The sequence below is a fragment of the Arachis stenosperma genome, chromosome 10, assembly GCF_014773155.1.
Source record: "Arachis stenosperma cultivar V10309 chromosome 10, arast.V10309.gnm1.PFL2, whole genome shotgun sequence".
NCBI classification, from domain to species: domain Eukaryota; kingdom Viridiplantae; phylum Streptophyta; class Magnoliopsida; order Fabales; family Fabaceae; genus Arachis; species Arachis stenosperma.
Window position 1 is genome coordinate 119137875 of NC_080386.1, and position 18997 is coordinate 119156871.

Below are 18997 nucleotides of genomic sequence, written 5' to 3' on the forward strand. Positions count from 1 at the left end.
GTAAGAAGAAGACGAAATGACACAATCATCTATTCCCGCGGCAGAACAACCCGCCGAGCGGCAAGAGGTCGCGAAGACGGGGAAGGGACAAGAACAAGACAACCTGTGATAATGGGCGTCACCCCGTTCCACCGATCCATCCTCGAGGTCCGGTTGCCGAAACACTTCGACAAACCAACGGACATGAGGTATGACGGAACTCAGGACCCTCTGGAACACCTCACGGCCTTCGAGGCCAGGATGAACCTAGAGGGAGTAGGGGACGAAGTAAGATGCCGCGCCTTCCCGGTTACCCTAGCAGGACCAGCGATCAGATGGTTTAACGGCCTCCCTCAAAGTTCCATCTACAATTTCTCAGACATCAGCCGCGCATTCCTTGCCCAATTTACAACGCGGATAGCGAAGGCCAAGCACCCTATCAACCTTTTAGGGGTAACCCAGAGACAAGGAGAGCCGACCAGGAGGTACTTAGATCGGTTCAACGATGAATGCTTGGAAATCGACGGCCTAACCGACTCGGTGGCCAGTCTCTGCTTGACAAACGGCCTCCTCAATGAGAACTTCCGAAAACACCTTACCACGAAACCGGTTTGGACAATGCATGAAATCCAGACGGTGGCCAAGGAGTACATAAACGACGAGGAAGTCAGCCGAGTCGTGGCTGCCAATAAGCGGCAGTCCGGCTACAGCCAAGCTCGTCAGCCCGGTGGGGACGGTGAAAGAGCAAAAGAAAAGGCCAGGGAGGACGCATCAAACAAAGCACCCAGGCCGTTTCCTCGAGTCGGAAAGTTCACTAACTACACCCCACTCACTCTCCCCATCATGGAAGTTTATCAGCAAATAGCTGAGAAGGGAATTCTTCCGAAGTCTCGACCACTTAAGGACCGTACGGGAGGAAACAAAAACCTTTATTGTGATTACCACAAGGGTTATGGCCACCAAACACAGGACTGTTTTGACCTGAAGGATGCACTGGAACAAGCGATACGGGAGGGAAAGTTAGCAGCGTTCTCCCATCTCATCAGGGAGCCGAGAAGACGCTATCGCGATCAAGATGAGGAAGGCAAGACCCGTTCGACCAAGCGGCGACAGGAACCCGAGGACAGAGACCACGGCCTCACTGTGATAAACGTGGTAACGGCAAAAAATGCTGCACCAAAATCCCGGTCGGCACACAAGAAAGACGCTAAGGTTCTGGCGATCTCATCCCCGCCGGTGCAAGGCTCTAAAAAACCTCCATCCATTTCTTTTGGCCCGGAGGACCAGTGGTTCAACGACGCCCCGGAAGACCCCCCCATGGTCATAACGGCCAGGGTGGGAACCGGCCTCGTCAAGCGGATCCTTGTCGACACAGGAGCTGATTCAAACATCATGTTCCGCAACGTGTTCGACGCGCTAGGGCTAAAGGATGCCGACCTGACGACTCACCAGCACGGGGTTATCGGGTTAGGCGACCACTTCATCAAACGGACGGAGTAATATCCCTACCAATCTCGGTGGGGCAAATCCAAGGCCGAAGGTCGGCGATGGCCGAGTTCGTAATCCTCCGAGATTCCACAGCCTACAACATCATCTTGGAAAGAAAAACAATCAACGATTTTGAAGCCATAATCAACACCAAGCTGCTGGTTATGAAGTTCGTTGCCGATGACGGATCCATAGGCACCATAAGGGGAGACCTCGAGACGGCGGTCGCTTGTGACAACGCCAGCCTTTCCCTTCGAAAGAAGTCCAAGGAAGCATCCGGCGTGTTCCTAGCCGACCTTGATGCCAGAGTGGAAGACAAGCCGAGACCAGAACCAGAAGGGGACCTGGAGAAGTTTAGAATCGGTGACGAAGAGGAAAAGTTCACATTCGTCAACAAGAACCTCCCACATAAGCTAAAGGAACCTTTGATCGAAATGATAAGGGCCAACAGGGACTTGTTCGCCTGGACACCAGCCGACATGTCGGGCATAGACCCAAAAATCATCTCACATCATCTAGCCGTCAAGGCGGAAGCACGCCCAGTGGCTCAACGGAGGAGAAAGATGTCGGCGGAGAGAGCAGAGGAGGTATCCAAGCAAACGGCCAGCCTCCTAGAAGCAGGCTTCATACGGGAAGTGGACTACTCGACATGGCTCTCGAATGTGGTATTGGTGAGAAAACACAACGGCAAATGGAGAATGTGCGTGGACTACTCTGACCTTAACAAAGCATGCCCCAAAGACTGCTTCCCCCTCCCCAACACAGATGCACTCGTCGACGCCGCGGCGGGATACCGGTATCTAAGTTTCATGGACGCCTACTCCGGTTACAATCAGATACCGATGCACCGTCCCGACGAAGACAAGACGGCATTCATAACGCCAGGAGGAACTTTTTGCTATAAGGTAATGCCATTCGGCTTGAAAAATGCGGGGGCAACATATCAAAGGCTGATGAACAGGATATTCCACGACCTCATAGGGAAAACAGTTGAAGTTTACGTGGACGACATCCTGGCAAAAACAACACGACCTGACGACCTCTTGAACGACCTGGCAAGCGTATTTGCGTCCCTCCGTCAACACGGTATGAGGCTGAACCCCCTCAAGTGCGCCTTCGCCATGGAAGCCGGCAAGTTCCTGGGATTTATGATAACTCAGAGAGGGGTAGAAGCTAACCCGGAGAAATGCCAGGCAATACTCCAGATGAAGAGCCCGGGTTGCATCAAGGACGTCCAGAGGCTGGCAGGAAGGTTGACCTCACTGTCCCGATTTCTCGGAGCTTCGGCAACAAAGGCCCTGCCATTCTTTAACCTCATGAAGAAAGGGATGGCGTTTGAGTGGACACCCGCGTGTGAAGAAGCCTTTCAACATTTCAAGGAAATCCTGGCGGCACCTCCCGTTCTCGGGAAGCCAAAGGACGGGGAACCACTATACCTATACCTCGCTATAACAAGCAAAGCCCTGGCCGCAGTTCTGGTACGGGAGGACGGGAAAGCTCAACAGCCAGTCTATTTCATAAGCAGGGCCCTGCAAGGGGCGGAATTAAGATATAGCAAGTTGGAAAAGCTAGCCTTAGCACTCCTAACTTCCTCGAGAAGGCTTAAACAGTATTTCCAAAGTCACCAAGTTGTCGTCAGAACGGACCAAGGGATCCGGCAAGTTCTCCAAAAACCCGATCTGGCGGGAAGAATGATGACTTGGTCCATCGAGCTCTCCCAATACGACATACGATACGAACCCCGGCAGGCCATCAAGGCGCAGGCCATGGCGGATTTTTTAGTTGAAGTAACAGGAGACCCAAGCGAAGACGTGGGTACACGGTGGAAGCTCCATGTGGACGGAGCCTCCAACCAGACCTTTGGAGGTGCCGGGATCATCCTGGAAAGCCCGATCGGGGTTGTATACGAACAGTCGGTCAGGTTCGAGTTTCCCATCTCGAACAACCAGGCAGAATATGAAGCCCTTATAGGAGGCTTAACCCTAGCGGCAGAAGTCGGCGCGAGGAGACTGGAAATATGCAGTGACTCCCAAGTCGTCACTTCCCAAGTAAACGGTAGCTACCAAGCCAAAGACCCCTTGCTTCAGAAGTACCTGGAAAAGGTTAAAAGCTTGAGCCAAAAGTTTGAAGAGGTCACGGTCCACCACGTACCTAGAGAAAGGAACACACGGGCAGACCTCCTGTCGAAGTTAGCTAGCACAAAGCCGGGAGAAGGGAACCGGTCTCTCATCCAAGGCATGACGAGAGAACCCGCAATCACACTGCACGTGACAAGCCTAGGTTCTTCATGGCTAGACCCCATCATCGACTTCCTAGAACACGGCAAACTCCCTAGTGACCAAAAGGATGCGGCGAAATTGAGAAGGGAAGCGGCCAAATACGCCGTCATCCAAGGACAACTGTTCAGGAAAGGGCTCAACCAACCCCTGCTGAAGTGCCTACATCCCGACCAAACGGACTACGTCCTCAGGGAAGTCCATGAGGGCTGCTGTGGGCACCACATCGGAGGCAAGGCCCTAGCGAGGAAACTAATCCGAGCCGGATACTATTGGCCGTCGATGATGGCGGACTCCAAAGAGTTTGTGAAAAAATGCGTAAAGTGCCAACAGAACGCCAACTTTGCCAGGGGGCCAGCCTCCGAGTTAAGCCTGCTAACGACCTCCCGGCCATTCTCTCAATGGGGAGTCGACCTCTTAGGACCCTTCCCAGTCGGCCCGGGGCAAGTCAAGTACCTCATAGTCGCAATTGACTACTACACCAAATGGATAGAAGCCGAACCGCTAGCTAGCATATCCTCGTCCAATTGCAGGAAATTCATGTGGAGGCAAGTGATAACGCGATTCGGGATACCGGAGGTCGTCATCTCGGACAACGGCACGCAGTTTACTGACAAAAAGTTCACGGAATTTCTCAACGGCCTGGGTATAAGGCAAAGGTTCTCCTCGGTAGAACACCCTCAGACGAACGGACAGGTGGAGTCCGCTAACAAGGTTATCCTTTCAGGGCTAAAAAAGAGGTTGGACAATAAAAAGGGTGCTTGGGCCGACGAACTAGCATCGGTCCTCTGGTCTTACCGAACAACTGAGCAATCCTCCACCAAGGAAACTCCTTTCCGACTAACGTACGGGGTGGATGCTGTAATACCCGTAGAGATCGGTGAACCGAGTCCGCGGTTGCTTTTGAAAGGAGTAGAGGAAACCGTAGAAAAGGACCTGATAGATGAAGCCCGGGAAATGGCCCATTTGACAGAAACGGCGCTAAAACAAAGAATGGCTCTGCGCTACAACACCAAAGTGCTCAAGAGGGAATTCGAGCCAAACGACCTCGTCCTAAGGCAGAATGATATCGGCCCGCCGACCCCCGGAGAAGGCAAGCTAGCGGCTAACTGGGAAGGCCCCTATAGAATCAGGAAAGTGATGGGAAAAGGAGCATTCAAGCTAGAAAGACTTGACGGCAAAGAAGTCCCGAGAACATGGAATGCGGACAACCTAAGAAGATTCTACTCCTAGAAGAAGGCCCGACAAACCGACCAGGCTAGCTAAGTAGTTAATTTGCAAATTTAACTTTTGAACTTCTCATAGCGACTTACGAGTCCTTTACACAACTACCGAATAAGATATACTTGTGCAAATTTTCTCTCCTATTTTGTCACTTAATTTTCCAGATAATTCACCACGTCCAACGACGACGCGCGTTCCCGGGACTGATCACCCCGGGAACCCATCAACCACAATCGTAACGACTACGCAAAAGGCCGTAGGCCATTGATATAAGTGACGACAATAAACCAAAAACGGTTAAAAGAAACGGAAATACAACCAAACGAATGAGGAGAAATTCATCACGACAACATGAGCAAACGATTAAAACGGTCATTGATCACAAGCCAAGATAAAACGGCTAAACATCAAATCGTTCACAAGCCAAAAACGGCTAAAACTAGAATAGTTTACAAGTCAAAACAAAGCGGCTAGGCAAAAACCGAAAAAAGAGAATTCATTTCTTGGGGACATCGACAACCTTGCCATCCTGAATAACCTTGCGGACACCAATCGCCGACGTGTCGAATTCGGGGGCAACAATTTTAATTTGAGCTTTGAGGGCTTCCTCGGTAGCCAGGATCGCACCCTTGCCCTGTTTGACGACGTCCTTATACTTCGCCTTCCATGTCGACAGTTCGGTCTCCACGGCCTGCTTCTCTTTCTCAACTTCGGCCACACGCTTTTGCGCCGCGCCGACCTGACCCTCCAAAGCCATTTCACGCTCGACCAAACGTTCAACCGTCGCATCCGACTCTTTCTGTTTCTTCTCAGCAGCTGTTGCCTTCTGTTCGGCGGCGGTAGCTTTCTGCTCGGCAGTGGTGGCTTTCTTCTCGGCAGCATCCAGCTTTTCCGAAGATTGAGTCAATTGCTCCCGAAGGGTTTCAACTTCACTTTTTAGCTCGTTATTAGCCTTCCCGGCAGAATCCAACCTCCTACGGAGAGACTCCATACCGGACAGTTCGAACTCGGCCTTCCGAGCTATGACTGCACCGCGCAGGAGAGTGCGATACATCCACCTCGCCTGCCCGGCAAGAGATGACTCGTGGAAATACTCCTCGGTACCGGGGATCAGCTGGGAGTCTATGAAGTTCCCGGCATCGAAATTCCTTTCCATGACAGTAAGGACGCCCTCAGGACTAGACGACGCCGTGGAGGCCTTCTTTCTTTTCTTCGGGTTGGGAACCTCTTCCAACTCAACATCCGGTTCAGGCACGGAACCCCCAGTTCCAATCACCTCGCGGAAAGGGGAGGCATGGACTGCCTTGCCACCCTCAACCGCGGCACCCTGAGCCGAGGTGCCAATATCGTCGGTTGCGGCCTTCTGCTCGGGAGCATCCTTTTCCTCCGGAGGAGCATCAGGCCCCTCGGGGGCGGGTTGCTCGTCACCCTCCTCCTCATCACCACCGCCCAGAAAGGTTTGGAACAAGTCGGGAAGACCCGTCACCGACGCAGACATATCCACTGCAGGAAAGAAAAGAAGGTCGGTTAATCGCCACACAATATCAATAAAAGGAAAAAAGGTAAAGGGTAAAGTAAAAAGCTTCTCACAAATATAATTACGACCGGACTCCCGGTCACCCATGAGGAGGTGGGGATTTACTGGGTTCTTCCCAAAAACTGCCATCAACACCTCGGCAATCTGCCTATCCACCGCCGACATGCCTCTATAGGTTACCTTAATAAAAGTATTGGCCCCTGCCCCGAAACTCCAATAAGTCGGGATGAGCCGTACCCCCTCCAAAGACAACCAAAAGGGATGACGACCTTTGGCCGGGCGGACCTTAAAATACTTGTCCTTAAACCCATGGTAAGAATCTTCAAACAAACCGAAAATCTTCCGACCCTGGGCAGATCGGAAGGACATGAACCCTTTTCTGTGTTTCCCCTCCTTGGAAGGGTTTGTGAGGGTGAAGAAGAAGAGGAAAACATCCACGGACACCGGCAGTTCGAGATATTCACAGACCATCTCGAAACAGCGGATCGAGGCCCAACTGTTCGGATGCAACTGCGACGGTGACACGGAAATTCGATTTAAAAGCGCCATTTGAAAGGCTGAAAACGGAATACGAACTCCGACTTGAGTGAACATGGCTTTGTAGAACCAAATCCAGTCGGCGACCTGGCGGGGTTGGAAGTTGAGTTCGTACAATCGCTCGTGAGGAGCCGGGACAAAAACGTCGTAGTTGGCCTCCTCGTCAGTCCCACCACACAAATACCCGGCTTGACGGAACTCGGTGAGCTCCTCCTCGCCCATTTGATTAGGCGAATCCTTCACGTCGGAAACGACCCAAGCATAGGGATCGTACGCCGCGGGGTTAACGGATGCCCGGGAGACCGTGCGAGCCATACCTACATGGGGGGACCATCCAGTCAGTCTAAGAGATCGGTTGCTCAGGCCGAATACAGACACTACCCCCCACGACTCCCCGACCAAGGCCAATCAAGACTAAATGGCGAAAAGAACAAGAAAAAGCCTACCCTGGAATGGTATTTTCCCCCCTAACACATCTACTCGCAACTAAAAGGCTATACAGTAACATCAAAGAACCAAGCAACAAGTATACAAAAATAATGCATAAAAAGGGGAATGATTCGAGAGTTACCTAAATTGATGAAAAGAGGATAAAGTTGTGAGTCTGGAAAAATGCAAGAAGGACGAACAGAGGCACCGCAGCAACACCTTGAAACTTTGCAACAGGGAGGAAGAAAGGAAAAAATGGGATGTGTAGAAAAGTACAGAAGCGTCGAAACTGATCGTTTAAAAACTGCTTCCCCAAAGCGCGAAACACCTGGGGGCAGAATGGTCTTTTCAAACGGGGTTTTTCCACCCCATTATGAGCATTCAATGCTCGGCGCAAGAAACGAAGCGATGAAACGGTTGCTTGAGCAACCAAGGGACACGCGCGTTGAGGGCATATCCTTCCCACGAGCGGCCGACCAAACGAGATGCGAGACGACACGCCATTGGTAGCTCCCACGACTACCATTGGCGCGTGGGGGCACTGTTACGGCCTGGCCCAAAATCCGCACGGGTCGACCCGACCCAAGCAATACCCGACCCGGACACGCGCCCCCCAACCGACCCGGACACGCGTCCTGTACGGTTCACACGCGGCTGCAGGACAGCGTCCTTGGGAATATGGGCCTGTCCCCATGAGGGGCCCACTACTGACATGTATATAAAGGGAAGATTGGCTCTTCCCACGAGGTACGTCATATCCTTTCACCTCGTTATTCTGCCCGCCTGCACATTACTGACTTGAGCGTCGGAGTGTCTTTGCAGGTGGCACCCCCCTCATCTTCTCTTCAGACCAAGTGCTCGTCTGCTCGACTAGTTCGCCACTGGTGTGACCCAAGCTAAGGCGTCCTCACCCCTTCACTCGCACACCCGACCTGTCCGAAACCGACCACCGAACAAAAAGAATCGTCATATGAATTAAATTTATTATTTTTCATTGGTTTCTTTAGCAGCAATTTGAGAAAAAAACACTCTTATCTTATGTCATCAAATTAACTTAAATAAATGGTGATCCTATCTGCATCATATGATGAGTTATTCCTATTACACATTTACACTGCATGTGGAAAATATTCCTTGTATAAAAAAGTGGACAGCAATATTGAGATTCAGAATTAAAATCTTTTTGCCTACCAAATCATCAAACGGTACTTTTTTCTTTCCCAGTCTAATATTCTGCTTAATTTGATAAAACATTTTAAAAATATGTTTTTATTTTTAAAACTATAAACATCTCGTTTTATATTTAATAAATAATAAAAGTTTATTATATTTACAATTTTAAAAATTAAAGATGTTTTTCGAATTATAACTATATATATTAATAAATATTTAAATTTATCTTTATATTTATATTTATTATGATTTTTTATATTATTATTTGTATTCATTAAATATTATTTTAGTTTAATTTATCAAATATAAATACTATAATTTTTAAAAAGGAAAAACTTTATTACTTAGTCCTTAGTGTGCCACACAAAATGTTTCATAAAACAAAAAATTAGTTATTATCTACTCCAGCATATTTATATATTATTTTGCTTATTTTTATAAGAATTTAATTTTAATATACTGTTAGTATAAAATAATTTTACACATGTATCTAAGTACATAACATTACATCAGTAAAAATAACTACATTTTATGTTGACTGCATGAACCGTAAAGGATCATCCAAAAAAACGAATATAATTACATGACTGTATAAAACGTTTTACACTATCAAGACATTAAAATTAAACTCATTTTTATAATAAAATAATATATTAGAATAATCATTCTTTTACAACAAAATAATCAATTTTGACATAAAAAATAATCAAATCTTTTTATAACAACAGTATAATCAAACTTTTTCATAAACACTAAATATATATTTACTTATATTCGTATGGCAATAGATTGATAGTTAAATTTTGTTGTCCATAAAACATGAATTATATATATGTTAATTGTCTCCATTAACAATTCGTACAGAGTCTAAAAATATAATTGAAACTTATTTTAGAAACCATATGTATGAAGTTAAAATAAAGTGTATTTAAAAAAAGAGTAATATTATACATTCAAGTCTTTTTATAAACTAAATTCAATTAAATTAAATAATAAAATTTAGAATAATTTATAACTAATTTAGTTCGATTTAATTATAAAAAAATTTGAATATATAACATTATTTTTTAAAAAAACTATAAGTATGAAATTAAATTACAAATAAAGTGTTAAATATAAAATTAAGGCTTAAATTAAACGCACATCCTAGATTGCTAAAGACACACTTTTTACTACATATGGACAAAAATACCCTTATCATTTTGCAACTAGGAATAGTTTATCTAAGAAAAAAATTAAGGATATTTTTAGCTATTTACCATAAAGGTGTATCCTAACAATTTATATAGCATCACCCTTAAATTAAAACCAAAGATAATATATTATATAAAAAAGGTGAAAACGACAATTATTAAGGAGAAAAAGTATAGGTAATTGATTCCATTATTTTTACATATGAGATCATGATGAACATGTTCATATTGCGACGAGAAAACGGTTCAAAGTTGTGTGAGAGAGAATAATTTCCAGTTTATGGTTTTCTTTAATTTCTTTGTGTTGTGACATAAGTCATATAATGCTAAACATATCAGCCGAAAGGTTTTCCAACCTTTTTATATATGTGGGACTGCCTACACGTGATAAGGTCATTATATACCTCTTATTTTTCAAATTAAAGCATTGTAATTAGTCACCTAAAATAATTTTTATACTATTAAAAATATAATTATTTATATATCTTTTTTGTCAATTTAAATTTTTAAAATAAATAATATCATGATATATATTTTAAAAATTATATTTAAAATACTACTTCATAGTTCATGAGATTTCGACACCAACACCAATTGAGAATAACAAAAAAAATATTTTTTATTTTTTATTTTTTAAATAAAAAATAATCTAAAAAAAATTGGATTATAAACTTTAAAACAGATTATAATTAAAAATAAGAATTTTAAGTTAAAAAATCATTTATGATCAAAAATAATATTTTAAATCTTATGATTATAATTAATGATTATAGAATAAATGGTCAAATAGTTTTTGAAAGATCACGCGATCTCTATTTTGATTCTGAAAGATTTGATGAAAGATTTTAAATTAGTCACGTCTTTTCGTCATTTCTCTTGTTAACAATGTTAACAAAAGTTGATGTGGCATGTTAAGAGACACATTAGCATTAACACGATGCCATTTTTGGGTGAGGAGCTGTGAGTGAAATGGTACCGTCACTACTAAAAAAATCACTTTTAGCAGCCATTTATTTTACTTTTAGCGGCAATAAAAATAGCCGCTAATACATTTACCGACAATTAGACATTAGCCGTCTTATGCTTTGTCGCTAAAAGATTTTAGCGGCAATTATAACATTTGCCGGTAAAGATCATTTTAATGGCCGCAAAAAGTATATAACTTTTAGTGGCCATTTTCTTGGCAATTTATATGGCCACTAAAAGTAATTTTAAGATTGAAACATTGTTCACTTTTAGTTGCCATTATTATTGCGCTAAAATCTATTTTACTGGCAATTTATATGACCACTAAAAAAAATTCTAAAATTATAATATTATTCACTTTTAGCTACCATTACTATTGTGGCTAAAATTTTAAAGACATTTTTTTAATTATACTCACTTTATTAGAACTAACAACCTATATTTTTTCTATAATAATAATAATAATAATAATAATAATAATAATAATAATAATAATAATAATAATGATAATTTGCATTTGAATTTTGACCAAAAAAATTTGAAATAAGCTTTCTATTAAAATGCTCCTTCTAACAAACTAGAATGTTAAAAGCGGTATTTGTCAATATATAATAGATGTTTGTTTGTCATTTCATTGACTTTGAATACGTTTTGCAGAAAATAAAAAAATAGGCCAATGCTGCAACAAGGCTACCAACTATGAGTCCCACAGCAGTTGCAGTAATGTCAATTCCTATAACACCATCTGCATAACAGATTAAAATTTAAGTTCAATTAATGTTCTAATGCATGGTGAGAAAAGTTTGAGTAAGAAACAGGGATAAGGATATTGGCATAAACTTAAATAAATCTACACAGCCTTGGATAAAACACAGAGTTCAAGCCAATTCTCACAACTTGATAAAAACTCAAGTGAAATAGAAAACCTATGGCCTTGTCTTAATTCTTAAACTAAAACTCACAATTTCACTCGCTTTTACAAAATCTAAGTTTATAACATTCAGCACCATAAAAGCCGCCCATCATTCCTCTCATGTTCATTGTTGCAAGTCACAATTCATGATGTCACATGTTCATATTCACTATCAGCACATTGCCCAGAACCATATTTCCAATTCCAACTGAGCTTTCGAGTTATCTTTCGACTTTTTATCCAAACCTAACAACGTATATATCAAGTTATTACACACATTTTTTTCTATGTGCATTACGTTAAGATTATTTCGTACCAAATTTATTTCCTAATAAGGGATATTGAAAAAATGCTCATCTTTCTCTATGTATTTTTTATCACCCCAATAACATCTTCACTAAGCTTACCAAGGAAAAAATTTATGCCTTTAGTTTGATTCAAAATTGACGACCATGATATTGAACCAAGCGCAACTCTTTATTCTTTAGTCCCATCAAAAGACCTTGCATCATTTCGATATTTATGATTAAACTTCAAGAAGCATCAATGACCCATGTAGCAATACTTTTGACTTTTTGTGAGCCTTATAGAATGAGTGTTTATATTGTAAGAAGGGCAACCAAATTCACCATAAGTTACCATATGCTAAAAAATTATTTATTGTCCACATGAGCGCTGTTTCATATTAAATGTCTTTTTATCAAAGACATCATAGGTTTCCACCCCAACATCTCATAATTCCTTTAACTCTTCTGTCAAAGGTTGCAAGAAAATATCAATATTATTTTCAGGTGCTCTTGGTCCAAGAATGAGTAACGACAAAATAAAAAACTATTGCTTCATGCACAGCCATGGTGGAAGGTTATATGGCATTAAAATCATTGGCCATGTGCTATGTTTACTTTGCATTTTACTATATGGATTAAATCCATCAGCAGCTAATCCTAAACGAACATTGCGAGGATCTTTAGAAAATTCTTCATGAGAATTGTCAAAATTTTTCCACACTTCAGAATCTGCAGGATATCGCAAAGTCCTATTTTTATTGCGTTCGTCATAATGCCATCTCATCAATTTAGAAGTTCTTAAAGACATAAACAGTTTCTGCAACCTTGGCTTAAGGAAAAAATATCTTAGAACCTTAGCAAAAAAAATTTTCTTATTGTTTTTCCACCTAGAAACTCCACAAATTGAGCATTCGTTGATGTTCTTATTAGCCAATTCATTCCTAAAAAATATACAATCGTTGGGACAAGTATGAATCATTTCATACTTCAAGCGCAATCCCTTAACCATCTTTTTAGTATTATAATAAGAACTAGGTAACTTCTCACCAACAGGTAATACTTCCTTTAATAATCCTAGCAAAGAATTAAAAGACTCGTTACTCCATTTGAATAATTGCTTTAGATGATAAAGTTGCAATAGAAAAAAAAGTTTGCTGAATTTCTTGCATCCAGGATATAATTCTTCATCTGCATCTTTTAGTAACTTGTTAAACATTTTCACTTTTGGATGAGATTCATTTCTTGACGCATGTTTGGCTCCAAAATTTGACTCCTCCAAGTTTGGCTCCTCATCACCACTTTCTGAAGGGTTATTATCTATGTTTTGGGTAAAGCCATTATAAACATCCTCTATCATTTCTACCATATCATCACCCTTAAAAGTTTCTTCTATACAATTAGTTTCTCCAATAGGAGTAGGTGAGTTTAATAATTTCCCATGACAAAATCAAGTGTCATATAATGGCATAGTACCATTAACCACAAGGTGATCATAAGCTATTGTCTGATCCACTAAATAGTGTTATTTCTTACAAGGACAAACAATTGATTCTCCATTACTATGATGAAAGACATGGTCTAAAAACTTTTCTAATCCCTCTAGATACTCTTCACTAATTCTATCACACTGCATCCATCTTCAATTTCTAGAATTGTCCATGATCCATCTATAGATATTTTATATCCTAATTAAATTGAATAAATTAAAAATATATAAACATCAAACATCAAAGACTAGGAAATAAGGTAATCAATCTCTAACATAGGTAAATAAAAAAGTTAGTTAATTATCATTGACCTTAAAATTGGCAAAAATCTAAATTGTTACTACTCAACTTTGGCATAAATTGTAGGTACAATTTCTGGTTTTTTTTTTTTTAATTAAGCTGTGAATTTTTTCTCATTTCTTTCTTTTTCTTTTACTCTTCAATCTGTAGATAATTAAATCAAGCAAGTTAAGACATGATTAAATAAAAAAAATGGGTTTAAGACTCAGCACAAATATTCCAACTTTATAGGAAAGAAAATAATTAAATAAGGATAAAGAAATCAGCATTTTACAAACAAGTATGTTCTGAACGAACACTAAGCAACAATGCATAGAAAGAATGTTGGCTTCCTAGAAAATATTCTAAAAACAATGCAGAAATGAGAATAGCTTACAAAAAGTTAATAGTGTACAATTTAGGATCAACAATATTTGCAAAAATCTAAAGAAAAATTAATTAGTAAGTTATTAAAGTTGAAGTATAAAAGTAAATAATTTATCATAAATTTTACTAAAAGATATACTTTAAATATAAATATATAACTTCAGGGAGGTCAACCTGAACCCAACTCGAAAATTACACTGGTAGAAAATTATGAATCCAAACTTAATAAAAATGAGTTTTGGGCCAGGCAGGCTGGATCTGAACACTAAAGAGGCATTGCACATCATATAGACAATAGATACTATATAACTACTCCATTCGAGATTGATAAGTCACTTTAAATTTTTTCATACATTAATTTTTTGAATATACTAGAAAAGTCAACATGACTAATTGATATGGAATGAATGGATTACTATATAGAATAAATGTTCAGAAGCGCTCACCTTGATTTAAACTAAGGTACAGATAATATGTTTGATTACTACGATTACGTTCAATATAACACTGGAGAAGAGAATCTCTTGGACCAGGCTGCATAATTATAACAAAATAGTAAAGATAATATGTTTGAATTGGTGATTTGACAGAGTTAAATCAAATATTTAGTTGAGGTAATGATTCAATTAGCGATGTCAATTGGGTAGGCCACTCATAGCTTAATCCAAACATTAAAATGCTGCATTCAGAATATTAAAGTGATATAATTCATACTAAAAGAAAGCTGAATAATCAAAGACAAGTTCCCATAAGACATTTATCTTTTTATTGCCTTGAGGTAAGATGCATCAATATCTCACTGAAGAAGATTGTGGACATTCTCCTTATAAATTGATTATTTGTGCAAAGCACTCGTAGTAAAAATTAAATGTTACATTTTAAAAAATAAAAATAAATCCCCTTACCTACTAGCTCCAAAATGCACCCTAGACAGACAGCTTGTTAATTTTTTAACAACCCAACTATTCACCTCCTTTAGCATCACACATAGCATATTAGATAGCTGGGTTTTGGTCTTTCAAAGTTATCAAAATTGAGCTAAACAACAGAAAGAATATCTCCCTTGAGATCCTGACCCAAAAAACAAAAGCATGGATCTTAGAGAAGGGTAGCACCATAAATAGAAATCGGTGCTTATCCCTTCTGGTGGCTCACCTCAGTACCTTCAACCTCTTCAAAAATAATTAGACTACATAAACTAAGCACTACATCCACACAGTATAAGTTCCAAACTAACAATATTCATACTTAAAAATAAAGAATCAAGAACAATAACTTAACCAAACACTCGACAACACAGAAAAAGTAACAATACATCAAAGAAATGACAGTGTTGAATTAACACATCAAAACCAAGAAAAATCTGCCAGATTTCTAACCTAAAACACTCAAACCAAGCTCGTAAGCTAAAAACACACATCCAAAAGCACATTAATCAGGCATCATCCAAATTGCATATTCCTTTATCATCTCACATCTTAAATTAAAAACAAAAATAAACCAAACAACAGTTCAATTGATGACACATAGCTTTAATTGCACGAACAAGAATTAGCACTAGTAGCAGGAAACTAAATTCGAAGCTTAAGAACTGGAGCCGCAAGATCTAAAATAGTGAAAAAATGAGTAATGCAAACGCGAAGATCTAACTTGTAAGAGAATGAAATGAAGGAGTTGTAAGAGAGAGCACAGTAGATCGAAGCTGCGAACGAGTCGACTCGGCGATACCTGAAGGAGTAGATCGGAGCTACAAGAAGGATCTGAGTCAAAGAGCAAGTTCGTGAGTCCTAAATCGAAAACAAAGAGAGAAAGATAGAAAGCGATAGGTATGAGCCTTTGCTTGATCTGAACTACGGTGGCGAGGGCGGCAAAGACGACTACAGCGAGCTTCGGTGGTGAGCTTAGGCTCTCTCTTCTCTGAGACCTCTTTCTTCGGTTTCTCTGAATCCCTTATTTCTTTAGTTTAGATAAAAAATTATTTTAATAAAAATAAAACTAGCCATAATTTTATGGCCACTAAAAATATTTTATTAAAAAGGTAGTGATAGTAATAATAATAATTGTCATTTCAATATAATTTTAATAAGAATAATACTGACCATAATTTTATGGCCACTAAAAATGTTTTATTAAAAAATATTTTAATGATAATAATACTGGCCATAACTCTATAGCCAATAAAAAATTTATACAAACAAAACTTTTTTTGTATTTATTAGTGGCAATAAAGATAATTACCATTATAACATATAGTAATAATGGCAAATATATAATTAATGCCAAAATATAACTTAAATTAAAGAATTAGTGGCCATTATATTATTGCCACTAAAAGTTTGTCACTAAAACATATTTTTTTGTAGTGCGTATACATTCCTTGGTTCAATTAGCCAAATGACAGTATGACACTTTCACTCTCAATCTCAAGGTCTCACCTCACTTTACTCTCACAAAAATTAGTCTCTGCATTTTGACTTTGCAGAAGAAAAGATGAAGAACCTTTGTTCATCGTCGATTGTTGCATTCAGCCGAGGTTGCGCGTTCGCCGGCGAGGATTAGGTCCGACTTCGCACACATTGACGATGAGAATGACAACATCTTTTTGGTGTTATTGAAAGTAGTTATTTTTTTTTAAAGCTTGCTTCTTGTTTTGATTGTACTCCATTAAAAATGGATTTCTCCTTATTGTGTGTGAATGGAACTGAAATTTTGGGGCTAGGATTTTATTCATGTTGACTAATTTTTTTCGGTAATGCAAGGTTGATCCATGGCTTTGTTTTTTGGATTTTAAAGCAATTTATTTGTATTGCGTCAATAAAGTTCATTGTTTCTGCTGAATTTTTGTTCTGGTGTTGATTTAAGGTTTTTGCGTTTTATTTGTGAAATTATCTTATGCTTTGGTTTTCTGTTGACTACATACCATACGTGAAGAATGGTCCCTTTTATCTCTATTTGGAAGTAATTAAAGCTAAGTTTTATAATGTCAATGTTTAAAGCGAGTGGTTGAGAGTATCCAACAATCATCTTCCTTATTTGCTCTAGAGAAAATCTACAATCCTTAAGAAAAATTAATATGTTTCAGCATATGTCTTTTGGTGAGGCTAACTACCTGTAGCATCTTCTCAACAATTCTTTCGAAATCATTAGGATTCAGTAGAGTTGAGTAAGAACTCCGTTAGGGAGACAATGAAGAATCTTGACAATATGTACAATGGGCTGGTTTATTGACTCACGGTGGATTAAAAAATAAAAACACCCCCTAAACTCTAGTAACAAAAAACCTTTACCTCCCAATTTCAAATGTAAACCATTTCCTACCCACTACCAAACCCTAGCAGCGCCTAAGCCCCTCAGCAGCCCCAACAGTGCTGTGACCACCCTTCTAGCAACGCCGTCACCTACCCCTAGTAGCCCCAACAGTGTCGTGACTCCCCCAATTAAAATAACCATCCGGTTACATATAAAAACTGATCATCTAAATACTCATTAAAACAACCATCTGCATATTTACTGCATTGAACATTCAGATTATTTTATTTATACTTAGGTAAATAACCATCCGCATTAGACATAAAAATAACCATCCGCCGACCTAGTGTAATGAATATCTGCATTAAAAAAAGGCTTTCACTTGTGTACTTAATTCCCGTTGTCAAGTGCAGGATGGGGGAGAGAACAGCGCAAAGGCCTGCAATTGCGTAGGAGAGGACAACAACAGAACCAGCGTAGAGGTGAGCAGCACCTCCGGTGGTGACGAAAACGCTGGCGCCAACCATGCCGCCGACGCCGAGGGCGACGAGGTCGTACCAGCGGAGAGTGTGGCGCATGTGGAAGCTGGATCGGGCGCGGAGGCATGTCATCTCGTCGTAGGAGGTGGAGACTGAGATGGCACGGGTCGCAAAGCAAGAAGGAGTGTGAGAGAGACGTTTGGAGGGAGAAACCGCCGGCGCAGGAGAGGGATGCACGACTAGCGCGATGTGGGACTGCGGGAACGACACAAACTGCGCGACGGTGCTGTTGGGCGTTTGTGGTGCGCACGTCGGCGTCAGCCGGAGCTATGGGCGATGGTGGCTGGTGTCTGTGGCGGCACGGCACCAGTAAGAGAGGAAGAGACTGTGCGAGAAGGCAGTTACATCAGATAGGGGAAAGGGAGACTATTTTTGGGGTTTACGTAACTGTTGCAAATCCTTTTTTATTTGAGATTTCAAATTGGTAACTATTAAAAATTAATTATTTATTTATCATTTGATGTTAATTTTAATTTTATTCCTATTGTACACATTGTACACTAAATTCATTGACTCTCCGTACTTTCTCGTTGAGTAAACAACTCTAATCCACAAACTTTGACTATAAGAACCACTGCAATTTCATTTAAAAGGAAGGGGATATATATGCGTTAGTTTGGGATTAGGTTTTATTATTTGGGGATTAATTTGATCAAATTTTAGTAATTTACAAAGTTATCATATTAGTGGCCAACTAGGCTTCACATGTGTCTTCTGACATGTAACTTAACGTGCCACGTCAGTTTCTATTAATGCTGCAATAAAAGAAGTGACTGAAGGACTAACGTAGCCAAATTAAAATCTTTTAAGGATGAATTTAATTAAAAAAATCTTTCGAAGACCAAAATAAAAATCGCATGATCTTTCAGGAACTAATTTAAACATTTGCTCAATGATTATATAATGGTTTTGCCAGTTTAACTTCAAGTATTAAATGTTAAAAGTATAAACAATCGTTTTATCTCCTTTTTGTAATTATATATATACCACTTAAAAATAACTTTCTTTTATACATTCTAAATACAATAAATTGAGTTATCTTAAAACTGGTTTT